Raw genomic sequence first — 10,497 nt, 5'->3', positions numbered from 1 at the left:
TCGGGCACCTGGATCTACACATAAGGTGCAGGGAGTAATGTGAGTACGCCAACTCAGTAAGTAACTAAAGTAAATAAGATCTGAAAGTAGTGACGAGTAGTTAAAAATCATACAACTTAATAAACAACAGGATAGCAGGTAATCCTCACAGTTTAAAACCAGTTTCGTCGTAAAATCATCAAACTTCAGTTTAAACACTTAAAATCATATACTTAGCAATTTTTCCAACAGAGGCTTATTTTAAAAGAAGAGTGAAATCAATAAAAATATCATAACTGGGCCCCTCAGGTAAGGTATCACTCAGAATATGGCCTCTCGGGCAGCCTCTTAGTCACTCTTGACTCCACTCTCGTCACTCAATACTCGTTCTCAGCACTCAGGCTCATTAATATCTCATAGTAATAGAAATCATAATAACTATTGCGGCGTGCAACCCGATCCGTAATTTATAGTCGACTATGTTCACTAGGGGTGTACAAACTCTGGAGGGGCTCCTACAGCCCAAGCGTCATATCACTGCGGCGCGCAACCCGATCCAATATATATATCGCTACGGCATGCAGCCCGATCCAATATATATGTCACTGTGGCGTGCAGCCCGATCCATATAAGTATCGCTGTGGCATGCAGCCCGATCCATAATATATGCATATAATACCCTCACTATTAGGTTATCAACCTCTCTCAGTCCTTAACCTCACAGCCTCTCGGGCACAACAATAAAACGTAGGGAACTCAGCCCAAACAGTCCTCACAATTAAAAGTGGAGTGATAAAACCAGTTTTAAACTTTTAAACAGGTAAAACATGACTAAGGATATGCTTTCAACAAATAAAGTGAGGAAAAATAGTAAAAGTGTCCTTGAGGGTATCAACAGGTCGACACAAGGCCCCAAACATGGCATACAACCCATAATATAGTATAAATGACTAAAGTATAGAATATCATAAGGTTTCAAATCAAATACGCGGCTTAATAGTCGCTACAGGATGGACCAAGTCACAATCCCTACCGGTGCACGCCCACACGCTCGTCACCTAGCATATGTGTCACCGCTTTTATCAAAACAAGTCAAATACCGGGGTTTGTACCCTCAGTTCCAAATTTACAATGGTTATTTACCTCAAGCCGGTGAAAATACTACTTTGCGACACCTTTTCCCCTCGAATCGGCCTCCACTCGCGTCGAATCTATCCAAAATCAGAATCACGGCGTCAAAATATGCTAAGGGAACGAAGCCGAAGAAAAAACAATCAATATATAACACAAATACCAAAATTTTCAAAACCCGAACCCTAGGCCCACATCTCGGAACTCGATAAAAATCACATCAACGGAGTCCTTATCCTCCCACGAGTCTATACATATCAAGAACACTAAAATTGGAGTCCAAATGACCCCTAAAATCCCCATTTAAAGGCCTCTTAAACTCAAACCCTAATCCCCAATTTTCCTTCCTTAATCTCCACTAAAACCATGATTAAACAAAAGAAAAATGATCTTAAACCCAAAATAAGCTTAGGGAACTTACCCAACTGATAGCCTTTGATTCTATGCCTAAGCCTCTTTCCCGTCTTAAAAAATGATGAACTTAGAAAATTTTCGCCGAAGAAGACAATATATACCCTCTGGTCCAGGGATTTTCGCATATGCGACTAGCCTACCGCTTCTGCGGCACCACATTTGCGGTCATCTAGCCGCTTCTGCGACTTTTCATTAACTCAACCCCAAACCGCATCTGCGATGCCTCAGCCGCACATGCGCCATCGCAGGTGCAGTCCACTAACTGCTTCTGCGGCTTCCTTACTCCCTTGCCTGATTCTGCTTCTGCGGTTTCCTTCCCCGCATTTGCGAGATCGCACCTGCGGTCCCCAATCCGCAGGTGCGGAAATACCAGAAGCAGAAAGTTTCTACAGCTTCACAAGTCTCAAACCTTTCTGTCAACCATCCGAAATCACCCCGAGGCCCCCCGGGCCTCAACCAAAAACACCAACATATCCTAATACCTTATTCAAACTTGTTCCAATCATCAAAACACCTCAAACAACATCAAATCACCCAAAACACATCGGATTCAAGCCAAACTTTCTAAAATCTTCCGAATTTCGCTTTTGATCAAAAACCCAACCAAATCACGTCCGAATGACCTGAATTTGTGCACACACATCCCAAATGACACAACGGAACTACTGCAACTCTCGGAATTCCATTTTGACCCCTATATCCAAATTTCGCCTACCAATCGGAGATCGCCAAAATATCAACTTCGCCAATTCAAGCCTAAATCTACTCCGAACCTCCAAACTCATTCCGATCACTCTCCTAAATCCCAAATCACCTTCGAAGCTAACTAAACCATCAGAACTCACATCCGAGCCCTCTAACACATAAGTCAACATCCGGTTGACTTTTCCAACTTAACATTTCTTAAAAGAGACTAAGTGACTCAAACCTTAACAAAATCATTCCGGGTTCGATCTGACCAACCTGATACCACATAACACGGATAAACAAAGCATAAAGAAGTAGAAATGGGGAAACAGAGTGGTAATTCATGAGACGACTGGCTAGATCGTCACAATGCGCACCCCGAAACTTACAAATTCCGATACCTATTAAATACAAGTCCAACCATACTACTTTCATCCAATTCTAACTCCGAATCGATGTTCAAAACTCAATTATTCACTTTAGGAAAGTTTAGACAAAACTCTTAAATTTCTATTTTAGATTCATCGATCAAATGCCAAAATCAAAGATGGAATCATGTAAAATAATCAAATCCGAGTCTAAAATACTTACCCTAATCCAAACGGTAAAAACCCCCTCCAAAATCTCCCAAATATGTGCTTCCAAACTCAAAATGTGATAAAACAACTGAAATTCTCTAAATAGGGTACTTAAATGATTCTGCCCATCTAAACACACCGTGATCGAGGAAAAGCCTTCGTGATCACATAGAAGAAAACATCACTGCCCCCCAATAAGCCTTCGCATTCGTGGAACATTCCTCGAGAACGCGCTAAACATAGCCTACCAAGCCTGCACAATAGCGCGATCGTAACATCCAGATGCAACCGCGAAGCACTAATCGCCCAACAATCGTGAATGCGACCCAGATGCGCGAACGCGATGCTCTAGCCTCTGAATCTCCGCAAACACGACCCTCTTTTTGCGAAAACATAGAGTAAGCACACCCAGATCCAACATAAATACAGCGATCACGGGCACATCTTCGCGATCCTGAAGAAGAACACCTAAACCATCAGAACCAACAGAAAACCAGCAACCCAACATGACTTAAAATGGTCTGAAACCCGTTCGAAATACACCCGAGCCCCTTAAACCGTCCGAATATACCAATAAGTTACAAAACATAAAACGAACCTCGAGTCCTCAAATCACACAAAATAATAGCAAAACCACGAATCACACCTCAAATCAAGCTTAATGAACTATTTTAAACTTCCAAATTCCAAACTTACGCTAAATATGTCTAAACAACTCAGAATCACCTCAAATTATGCACACAAATTTCAAATGACATATCGAACTTATTCCAACTCCTGGAAAAACAATCCAAACCCGATAACATCGAAGTCAACTCCCAGTCAAACTTATGAACTTTCCAAACCTTCAAATTGCCAACCTTTTAATTATAGCCAAAACTTTCTAGAAACATCCAAATACAAATCTGGGCATACGCCGAAGTCCAAAATCACCGTCGATACCTAACGGAACCATCAAAACTCAAATCTGAGGTTAACTACACAAAAGTGAAACTTGGTTAACTCTTCCAACTTAAAGCTTCCTATTTGAGAATTGTTCTTCCAAATCAATCCCAAACCATTCAAAAACCAAAACAAACGATACATGCAAGTCATAATTCACCATATAAAGCTATGACCTCAAACCACTGAACTGAATGCACATGCTCAAAACGACCGGTCGTGTCGTTACATTCTCTCATTTTTAAACATAGGTTCGTCCTTGGACATGCCAAGAGTTGTTTCAAAGCCATCAAATCAATGCCTCACCATACACATACCCATGAGTGATCCCACATCACCCCCAATCCATATAAGCCCGACAACATGACCTAACTGAAGATCCTTTCTTTAACCTTAGTCGATAAAACTTAGAACCCAATCTCTAATATTCAGAATTAAACAGGATATAATCACATGATATATCAAGCCATAACCATATCCCAAGATATAATTGCATGATATATCACACAACTCAGACACATATGGCAATAATTTTTGACCACCATATCTGTTCATTAACAAACTCTGTACTGGTATGAAACCTTATATCAAATAAAACCTTGTCCTAAACCATCGTACAATACCAATGATGAAAGACACATGCAGAAACTCATAACTACCTATCAGATCGACAAGTCGTGGAGGTTTCTCACTCGATAAGAACAATTGCATAATTCTAAACTGACTAATAGAATTATTCTCCCAACTTAGCTTAATTGAATTCGATAACACTCATTTCAGGTCCAATAATCACATCTAATCCAATGGAAGCTGCTCGACCGACACGCCAGCACCATCTCGAGCCACATACCGTGCAATTCGTGCACCAAACAAGCAACAACTCGGTTGTACCCTGTGATGGAAAGAGAATCAAATGAGAGAACTATCCCACAAGATCAACAAAATGCCACCACAGAGCGCAATGCTATTAACCCATCTCACCAAGAAGAAACAAAACACATGATATAAGTACGAAGGATCATATCCCAATATAACTCCACTGCGATGCGTGACCCAATCCAAATACTAGTCCATATGGAAAACCTCGGGCCATGATGCTCACAATCAACAACCATTTTCTTATCAACAACAAACACGCGAAGTGCATGTCCATAACCATAGAGAAATGGATAGCACAATATACCACAAATAGGAAGACCATAATAGATGCGCAACTAGCTATTCAACACCTCAAGAGCCATCTCGTTTGAATTCCACCACATGGCCCAAACAGAATCACATCATATGTATAAGTAGTGAATAGTCTCACAACCCATTGTAGCATAGGAGAGTAACATATGGAACATATCAGAACACAAATAAGATCAACTCTAATCAATGACACACCCCTCAACAATAGTTGTGCTGACTAAGCAAATTTGACTCGATATAGAATACACATTCTCATTAAGCCTACCAGTAGCCCCCAAATCAATTTTGATCCTCCCGAAATAGGTAGATAACATTAGAAAAGTCTACAATAACCTATCCATAACACATACAATCAGCCATCAATCTCTTAACATACTCTCATCGTCCACAACAAAGGAACAATTTGCCTCTGAGCACCCTCCTAGTCTTCAAATCCCCAGAATACAAGAATCTACATGTCCAGTCCCGACTCCACCATTCAAATGACTAACACGTCCCTCATAAATAATTATCTCATGAGAAATACTTCCATAATTCTTTCGTGCCACAGAGAAATATCTAAACATCAGCAGTCAGTCAACCAAGCGATTACTAGTCAAGCATCCGCAAGTCCGAACACAGTGCAACTTCAAAAATGCACACACTTCTCAGGTGATACCAGATAGCTCCGGCATTCTTTTAAACATCTTAAACCATCCATATTATCTAGAACACAATGCATCTTAAACCTTCAAAATTCAACCACAACATTGCACGTGCAAAACTCGACCACACACGTCGCACCATATCTATCATGCCATCATATGAAAACTCGAGAACCCCATTATCAACTATAAATCACTAGTAGGATAGATACCCCATCAACCATAAACCTTCCACTTGACCCCATCTGCAAGATAATCACAACACGCACATACTCTTCGTATATATAGAAGACATTTGTCCTAAGTCGTGGTCGACAATGTCGAGAACTCTTTAAAAGCCATTTGCACATAACCAAGCCGTCAGAACTGAATCCCTCTAACTCAACCAAGTCACGCAAATTGCCCAATCCAAGAGTATTTCCACAAAACACCCGTAGAGTTTCACCACACCAAGGAACTGATCACCTTTATTACTATGCTGACCCAAACCATAACCAAGCTGACCCAATTCTTTGAATTCTCCTCGAGTTGCATTCAACTTAACACTTCTCCACGATCCTTAGCCTAAAGCTCACCCCAAAGATCTTAGCGTGAACCCATGTTTTCCTAAGGCCTGTAAGCCACTATATTCCCTCTTAAACCCCCAATAGTACTGCAATCGAAATGCCCTCTATGAAGAGACATTCCGTGAATCTGAAGTTGTTTCCTTAACCTCTCTGATACTGGAATGTAGAATTCATAATGATACAAAAATATCGAAGTCCCAACAATATCCAATGCAAATATTAGATCTTAGCCATTTACAAATTTAGGAAATCCTCAAATACCAAATATATATCATGAACTCATTAGAACTTTCTTTAGAGTGATCCACTATTCTCTAATCCCTAATGCACCACAGAAACGACCCAAACAACGTGTGCTCCATTAGCACACAACACCTGAAGAAGTAACCCCACATTAAGTAACCGAGTGAATTCCTTTTCCTTGCACACTAAATCCACCACGAATAACAAACCCGAATCATTCCAAGATTTTTATATGCCCATGAAATATAATACATCATGCATCCGGCAATTTCCTTCCTCGCACCAATCTCAAAGCCAGCCCCTTTCAAGTCATAACCGATCCACAAATATGCGTCAGATGAAAATTAATATAACACATGACCATGCAATCTAATATTCAATAGCAGACTTCCCCACTTGGCTTGAAACCATAGAACGTAACATCCAATGACCCACAATACTCTTAGTCCATAACCTCCATAATCTCGCACTTTAATTCAACTTAATCCTTTATGAACTCATGTAGCCCTAATCATACGAACCTCAAAACATCTGCTAAGTTCATATCCATCCTCGTGAATGTCGTGCAAACTTCCTCAAGTGATCTATACTCAAATTGCAACACATATAACCCATTGGTAGAAAGAAAACTCTCTACAAAAATGTCATAAAGATCATACATCTGTAGACCAGTTCGCTAGTGACAATCCACCTATATAGCTTCAAAACGCCATCTCTCTATGACCCCGTCACTATCACTATCACTATGCAATCACTTAATCTTTCCGAGTATAAACTCGTGAACAAGACATAAGAACCTACTTCATTCCGCAATTGAACACCATGAAAGATCCCTCAACATGCTCATAACTAGAGACTGTACAGCAAATTAAGATAACAATCAAGCATCTGTAGCCCTTTATGCCCCAAGTAAATCCTTCTTATCACATCCAAACCTTCTAAGCACATTCTGCAGTCACATAATACTCATCATAGAGCTATCCAACCACTCACTTAGCCATCGATCCCACTCCTAGGGACACTATAATACATAGAAGTCCAAAAGCACATAATCACACAACTGAAACTACCAAGCCCAAATTGCGGTCTGAACCTGGCCTCAAGTCCTATAGACCAGCCTATCTCCACAACGCATAGAACATATCTCGCACCTCATCGATGACATCATAAGTCGTATGTGCATAACTGATACTGAATGCTCAACATCACATATAAGTGGATGGAAGAAAATCAAAGATATACGCTCCAAACTGAATCCAAGCCGCACGATAAAGAAAGAAATATGGGAAGTTTCCTAGATGCCATGTAGCCTCTCAAAGATAGGTATGGACGTCATCATACCGATGAACAAGACTTTGCTAGATACTTGCTCATGACTCATAGAACCTACGAACCTAGGGCTCTGGTACCAACTTGTCACGATCCAAAATCCACTTAGTTGTCATGGCACCTAACCCAACCGCTAGGTAAGCCAAGCAACATATTACACAATTCTAATAAAAATAATAAGAAAAATATTTAAGTGAAATAATTGAGTTCCCATACATTAACCCAAGGATTTATAATACAAGTCATGAGACACTAAGACATAGATTTACAAAGATTATATGAAAATACATATGACATCTATTTTAAATATGCATAAATAAAATTCGAATCTAAAACTACCAAGGATAAGTGGTAGCTATGTCTAGACAATAGGTGTATCTTTAATGCTAGCTCCCGCCATACAACAACAACATCAACTCCAAGATCTGCACACAAGGAGTAGAAGTGTATTATGAGAACAACCGATCCCATGTACTCAATAAGTAACAAACCTAACCTTGGACTGAAAGTAGTGACAAGCTCGAAAGATGGTTAGTGTCCAACACCATTGATCAATAACAATATTGTCATGACCCTAAACCCGGACCCGATCGTGATGGCGCCTCTCGTGAAGACAAGGCCAGCCGACAAGTTCCCAATACCCTTTTAAGCAGTTAAAATAATACAATTAAGTCTTAAACATGATAAAATCCCAAAATAAGCAATGATAGTACAATTTGCGGAATTATAACCAACACAGCCCGATACCGGGGTGTCACCAGTCATGAGCATCTATCAATATACTACAAGTCTGAAGAGTCTACATGGTCTAATACAGAGCTAAGATAGAGAAAATAAGATAAGGGAAGAAGCTCTGGGCTGCGAACGCCGGCAGCTACCTAGAGAATCTCTGAATCTGTCTGAGCTTGAAGGATCAACACTCGCTAGCGGGACCTGAAGTGCTTGAATCTGCACACAGGGTGAAGAAAGTAAAGTGAGTACTCCAACTCAGTGAATAATAATCATAAATAATGACTGAGAAATATGAAATCACATAAGACACGTCACAAGCTATAAGGAAGCAGTAAAAGCTAGTAAAAATAGTGAAACGGTGAAAATATGTAAAGTCATTTTAGTTCAGTTTAAACTTCATGAAATGCCTTTTTAATAATTAAGCAAGTAAATGACAGACAACTAGGAAAGATAAACACATAAAGGATCGCCCCTCGGGCACAATGTCAACAAAATCCACCCCTCGGGCAATATCATAGAACAACACCAGCCCCTCGGGCTATATCTCACATCACAATGGGTACCCGCGCTCACTGGGGGTGTTCAGACTCCTGGAGGGGCCCCTTACGACCCAAGTGCAATATCAAGACATCTCGTGGCATCATCACTAGGCTCTTGACCTCATATCAACAAGCTACCTCGTGGCGTACAAGTCTTAGGCCCTCGGCCTCATAATCCTAATTAGTGTTTTCTCACAACATAGGCCCTCGGCCTTGCTTAGTCAGAATCTCACAAGCCACTTGGGCAACAGTAAAACATGGTGCTCAGCCCAAAATATTATTTAAGTGTTAGAACAGGGTAAACATGGCTGAGTTATGAAAACTGTAAAATATAGCATGACTGAGTTCAAGTATAAAGTCAAAACAGTGAGGAAATATCAGTAAAAAACCCCTAAGGGTTCAAATAGTTGGCATGAGGCCCAAATATGGCATTCAGCCCAATTCATGATGATAACAAACAGTTTTCAATCAAATACGCGGTAAAACAATCATTCGGGATGGACTAAGTCACAATCCCCAACAGTGCACAACCCCAAACTCTTCATCTAGCGTGTGCATCACCTCAATATAGCACCACGATGTGCAATCCGGGGTTTCATACCCTTAGGACTACATTTACAATCATTACTCACCTCTACCCGATCCAAATCCCTAGCTCGCGATGCCTTTTCCCCTTGAATTGGTCTCCGGATGCTCCAAATCTAACCAAATTTAGTGCAAAACCATCAAAATATGCTAAGGGAACAAATCCCACTCGAAAGAAATCAAAATACAACAAAAATCCCGAAATTGGACAAACCCGACCCCCAAGCCCACGTCTCGAATTCCGATAAAAATTACATCAATGGACTCCTTATCACTCCCTGAGTTCATTCATACTAAAAGTATCAAAATCCAACCACAAATGACCCCTCAAATCCCAAATTCTAGGTCTCCAATTTCAAGCCCTAGTTCTTCAACATTAGGCTTAATTTCCATGATTAATTAGGTAGAATTCACATTAGAATCGAGTATTAAGTCCATGAATCTTTCTTCCAAGTTTTTACCCTTGAATCCCTCTTCAATCCTCTTCAAAAAGCTCCAAAATCGCTCAAAAATGGTGGAAATTAACCCCAAAATCGCGGACAAGATGACTATTTAAACATTCTGACCATGCCTCAATTCCTTCTTCGCGAACGCGGTCAATGCCTCGCGTTCGCGAAGCACAAATTAACTTTGACCAAAAAATCCTCTACGCGAATGCGACCAGCCACTCGTGAACGTGATGGTTCCTCAGCTTGACCCTTCGCGATTGCGCTCCCTCTCTCGTGAACGCGATAAACAAAACACCCTGAAACTGAGCTGCCCAACTTCCTCTATGCGAACGCGCTCCCCTTCTCGCGAACGCGATGCATAATCTCCCAGCCCTTCGCGAATGCGGAGCATCCCTCTTGAACGCGAAGACTAAATCCTTAGCCTCCTCAAATAACCCTTTGCGTATGCGAGGGCCTTCTCGCAAATGAGAAGGTCAAATTTTTCTGCA

This window comes from Nicotiana sylvestris, chromosome 6 (genome assembly GCF_000393655.2).
Source record: "Nicotiana sylvestris chromosome 6, ASM39365v2, whole genome shotgun sequence".
Taxonomy (NCBI): Eukaryota; Viridiplantae; Streptophyta; class Magnoliopsida; order Solanales; family Solanaceae; genus Nicotiana; species Nicotiana sylvestris.
This window is presented reverse-complemented; position numbering follows the sequence as displayed.